This window comes from Salvelinus fontinalis, chromosome 27 (assembly GCF_029448725.1).
Source record: "Salvelinus fontinalis isolate EN_2023a chromosome 27, ASM2944872v1, whole genome shotgun sequence".
Classification (NCBI taxonomy): Eukaryota; Metazoa; Chordata; class Actinopteri; order Salmoniformes; family Salmonidae; genus Salvelinus; species Salvelinus fontinalis.
In genome coordinates this window covers 31,758,091-31,764,090 of record NC_074691.1, presented here as the reverse complement: position 1 = coordinate 31,764,090, position 6,000 = coordinate 31,758,091, and positions in this window count along the sequence as shown.

The following is a 6,000-nucleotide window of genomic DNA, read 5'->3' as shown; positions in this document are numbered from 1 at the left end:
ATGGGGAGGACGGGTAGTGTAGGCCATGGGGAGGACGGGTAGTGTAGGCCATGGGGAGGACGGGTAGTGTAGGCCATGGGGAGGACGGGTAGTGTAGGCCATGGGGAGGACGGGTAGTGTAGGCCATGGGGATGACGGGTAGTGTAGGCCATGGGGATGACGGGTAGTGTAGGCCATGGGGATGACGGGTAGTGTAGGCCATGGGGATGACGGGTAGTGTAGGCCATGGGGATGATGGGTAGTGTAGGCCATGGGTAGATGGGTAGTGTAGGCCATGGGTAGATGGGTAGTTAAGGCCATGGGTAGATGGGTAGTTAAGGCCATGGGTAGATGGGTAGTTAAGGCCATGGGGATGATGGGTAGTTAAGGCCATGGGGATGATGGGTAGTTTAGGCCATGGGGATGATGGGTAGTTTAGGCCATGGTGTTACGCACGCCTCTGAGAAGAGGGAACGCAGCTCCCTGCTACAACTCAACTCTCTGAAGTGCAAGAGGTATGGACTGTAGGTGCGAGTAAGGATGACACAAAAGCAGAATTTACCGTTTACTAGAATTTATTTTCTTACACGGTAATATGGGGAAAAGGGGCTGGACGGAACCAAAGCAAAGAAAGTAAATATCAAAGTTCCCCCTCTCCTATCTAACCTGCCTACCCACTTAACTTACCTAACTTAGCACCACCTGGTGCCCTAACCAAAATACAGGGGGTGGTCCGCCCAGGTCTTACCTAGTGTGCCTAGACAGTAAATATACTACGGGTATATGTATGCCCTCGGGCCTCTTGCCTAAGCACTCCCAAAGTGCCTTCTCCTTCCCCCCTGGGAACAAATGAAACAGAGTAATTATTAATGATTTCACAAACACTCACAAACACAGGACATAGAAAAACTGCTACCAACAACAACAGTACATACCACACTTTCTGATACACAACCAACACTATATCACAATCTAATTTCTCTCAGTCAATCTCCAAATCTCTACTCCTTATCTCATCTCTCTCCTCTCTCTACTCTCCTGGGCAGAACACCTGCTTTTATCTTCAGGTGGCAATGGTGATTAGAGTCAGCTGCTTCTTGACGAGGGGGCGGGGTCAGCTCCAATCACCAATTAGCCTGGGGTTGACCAATCAGCTGGTTGGGGAGTACTTCAGGAAGCCATCTCCTGAAACACACACTCAAATACAAAACAGAACACAGAAACTGGGGAACGTAACACGCCCACCACAAATTGCAAACATAGTTTGTAATAACAAAAACCAACGCTTCCCCAGTTAGTAAACCCGTGATAGAGCGTCAGCAACCACATTCGCTGAGCCCTTCATATAGGCTATCTGTACATTATATCCTTGTACAATCAGAGCCCACCGCATAAGGCGGCGGTTCTGATTGTACATTTGCTTTAAGAACACTAAAGGATTATGGTCCGTGAAGACCATTACAGGCAAGGCACTGGATCCCACATATACCTCAAAGAACTGTAAGGCTAGCAATAAAGCTAGCGTCTCTTGTTCAATTGTGGAGTACCTTGACTGACACGAGTTGAACTTACGGGAGAAGAAACTGACGGGCCGATTCACTCCGTCTTCATCTTCCTGTAAGAGAACCGCACCCACCCCCACTATACTAGCGTCAACCTCCAACTTAAAAGGTTTGTCAAAGTTGGGGGCGGCAAGCACTGGGGCACTACAAAGTAGCGCTTTAGCGGACTCAAAAGCATGGTTACAGTCCTTGGACCACCTAAATGGTACCTTGGGACTAAGCAGAGATGAAAGGGGAGCTACTACCGTCGAGAAATTCTTATAGAATGTACGATAGTACCCTACCATCCCTAGAAATCTGCGCAACTGGCGTCGAGTCGTGGGAGCAGGAAAAGCAACAATTGCCTCCACCTTGCCAGATACTGGACGCACTTGACCTTGTCCCACTTGTTTCCCTTAGTAAGTCACCGTAGCCTTCCCAAACTCACACTTGGCCAAATTGAGGGTTAAAGAAGCATTCTCCAACCGCTGAAACACACTTTAAGTGGAGAGATGATCAGACCAAGTAGACGAATGGATCACCACATCATCAAGGTATGCAGTACAATTTGGCACATCTGCAAACACAATGTTAACTAGACGCTGAAAAGTAGCAGGTGCATTACACATGCCAAAGGGCATCACAGTGTATTGTACAAAGTTATCAGGCGTAACAAAAGCCGATATGTCAGAAGCTCTAGAGGTCAGAGGCACCTGCCAATAACCTTTTAACAAATCTAACTTACTAACGTAAGCAGCAGAGCCAATTCTATCAATGCAGTCATCTAATCGAGGTAGAGGAAAAGAATCAGACTTTGTAACTGCATTTACTCGACGATAGTCCGTGCATAAGCGGGACGTACCGTCAGGCTTAGGAACAAGAATACATGGGGAACTCCAGGAGCTGTTACTGGGTTTTGCCATGTCATTCTGTAATAAATAAGCTACCTCACTTTTCTTTGCATTAACCCGGTACGGATGCTGACGTATAGGAGCAGCGTTGCCCACATCCACGTCATGTTCCAAGATGGACGTGCGACTTGGAACGTCCTGAAACACACTGAGAAAACTGTTTATCAATAGGATAAGGTCCTTAGTTTGATCGCTCTCCAAATGTTCCATTTGAGAGGGTAACTTCTTCAGCATCTCTGAATTACATAGGCGTTCACACTGCTGTAACGTATGGCGTAACTCCAACCCATCCTCCTTATCCTCCTCTAGGTCCCAGCCAGGCTTCAGCACCACCGCAGCCACACTGGAGACGACGGGCTGGACCGGCTTACTTGAGGAGCTGTCTGGAGAGTCACGTACATAATATTCTTTTAGCATGTTAACATGACACACACGGGAAGAACACCTTCGATCTGGGGTCTTTATCACATAGTTGGTGTCACAGAGTTTCTTTTCCACCAGATATGGTCCAGAAAAACATGCTGACAGAGATGAGCCAGGAATTGGCAACAAAACTAAAACTTGATCCCCTGGTGCAAAAGAACGGCCAACAGCCTTTTTGTCATAATGCACCTTCATGCGTTTTTGCGAAGAGGAAAGAGACTTTTGGGCCAACGCACATGCGGCGTGCAGTCTCTGCCGCATCTTACTGACATAATCCAACAGATTTTTAGGAGCGCTACTGGGTGTAGGAGATAAGATATGCTCCTTCAACACTTTCAGCGGACCCCTTGGGGTATGTCCAAACACAATGTCAGCAGGGCTGAACCCTAAGGACTCTTGTATCGTTTCTCTAGTAGCAAATAGGACAAAGGGCACCCCCTCATCCCAATCGGTACTGGTATCCATACAATACTTGTGTAGCATTGCCTTCTGCGTCTGATGCCAGCGTTCGAGAGCCCCTTGACTCTCTGGATGATACGGACTTGAGACCTGATGGGAAATACACAATGTCTTTAACACATTTGAAAACATTTTGGACATAAAGTTGGATCCTTGATCAGTTGGGATTACTTTAGGGAGTCCAAACGTAGAGAAGAACTTCACCAGTGCCTTCACCACAGTCTTAGCCGTAATAGTACGGAGAGGAATAGCCTCTGGGTATCGAGTAGCACTGCACATTATTGTTAATAGGAACTAGTTACCTGACCTGGTTTTCGGCAATGGACCTACACAATCAACTATCACTCTTTCAAACGGTTCCCCCACCACAGGAATCGGGTAGAGCGGTGCTCTAGGAACTGTTTGATTCGCTTTCCCAGTGAGTTGACATACGTGACATGTTTTACAAAATTGGACCACATCAGACTTCAAACCTGGCCAGAAAAAATGACGAAGGACCCGGTTATAAGTCTTTGTGATCCCCAAATGTCCAGACCACGCCTGGTCATGGGCGAGTGACAGCACCTGCTGTCGGAACGGTGTAGGAACAACCACTTGACACACTTCACTCCAGTCATTAACGGTGTCATGAGCTGCCCATTTACGCATCAAAACTCCTGCTTCCATAAAGTAGGCAGTCTCTCTAGTTTTAGCTTCCTCAATGGAAATTACCGAAGCAAAACACTTGCGAAGACTGGTGTCTCCTTTTTGACATTCAATCACCTTCTCAGGGGTGACAGACAAAATAATGTCATGTAATTGGGGTGCGATTTCGCAGTCCCCTTCCTTAGTTTTTACAGGAGTAAAAACTGTCGGACTTGCAGAAGGAATACTCGGTGCATTGTCTTCTACTTCAACATTCTCAAAAATGGAACTAGCCAAATCCACCACATCTCCAAGCTTGCGAGATTGTGCCCTCGCTAAGACACAAGCAGGAAAAACATGTGGAAATGCTTGAACCAATTTCTCATCTGCAATTTTGATTTCTGGGTTGTCTACTACCTCTAACACAGGAGTAACGTTACCACCAGCAATATCATTCCCTAATAGCAATGTGACTCCTTTTACTGGCAGTGTAGACACTACACCAACACGGAAACGTCCTGATACCAAGTCTGACACTAAGTGGACCCAGTGTAATGGTAAAGGTACTGTTTTTGTCTCTATCCCCTGTAATATAACATGCGAGCCACAATACGTTTCAGGAGACCATAATTACTGACTGCGCCGCCCCGGTGTCTCGTAAGACTTTAATTGGCTTTTGATCAGCTTGTTCTCCAGTTAAGGAAACACAACCGGCAGAAATAAACGGAGCATAAACAGGATCCGGTTTCTCAAATGCTGAATCAATACCTCGGACCAACGGACGAGCCAAAGACTTGACTAAACCCAAACTTTTCCTTTTTGGGGAAGGTGACTGGGACTGTTTAGGTTTATTTTTCAAAACTGGGCAGTCCGCAATCACGTGACCCTTTTGGTGACAGTAAAAACATTCACGGATTTCATGAAAAGACTTGTCAGAGGAAAAACGACCTGAATGAGGCACTGATGACGTAATCAGTCTACCTTCAAAACGAGGTGCACCAAAGACAGTCTTGTGTGTCAAAGCGTACTCATCTGCCAACACTGCTGCCTGGGCCAATGTCACCACTTTCTGTTCATTTAAATGAACTACAATTCTATCAGGGAGGTTGCTTTTAAAATCCTCCAACAGCATCAACTCCCGAATATCAGCAAAGGTGATAGCTTTGCTGGCTGAACACCATCGATTAAACAGAGACTCTTTGTCCCTAGCAAACTCAACAAAAGTACTTTGAGAGGGTTTCTTGTGGTTCCTGAAGCGCTGTCTATAAGCTTCAGGCACTAACTCATAAGCCCGCAACACGGTAGTTTTAACTGTATCATAGTGTAAACTGTCTTCCAGGGAGAGAGCAGCTACTACTTCCTGGGCTTTCCCAGACAATTTACATTGTAACAGGAGAGGCCAAACCTCGAGTGGCCAATGTAGCGCAGCGGCCACACGCTCAAACGCAGAGAAATAGGAATCAACTTCCGACTCTCGGAATGGAGGGACTAAAGCTATATTTTTACTTACATCAAAGTGGGCTTGATGATGAGCAGCTTTTGGAGTCGTACTGGAGCCAGCTTCTATCTCCAGTTGTCGGATCCTCACCTCCTTGTCGGCTTCTATTTTCCTAATTTCAAGGTCAAAATGCATTTGTCTCTTTATCTTTTTGCTCCATTTCTAACCGGGCCAGCCTCACCTTCAGCCTAGCGGTCCCGTCTGAACGACCTGAAGCAGAAGATAAAGGATCGAATCGAGGCAATGTAAAGGGGGTACGAGCAACCCCTTCCTCCGCCCTGTCCTCCGACTTGGCATCAGAAGGTCTACCCGTCTCCTCTCCTTGCAATGAGAGAATTCTTTCTCTCACTAAACCCTCCCTGACTAGCACCAAAAGCTCAGCCTTTAGGGCTTTCTCAGGGATAACAAATCCATAATGGTCAGCTATAGCTATAAGGTCTACTTTTCGAAACCTCACCAAACAATCAATAGAGGGCGCTTCAATGAACTTGGAGATGGCTGAGGCAGCCATCTTGTACACAACAATCTACTGAAAACACAAACTAAACAAGTCATCCAAACTCAC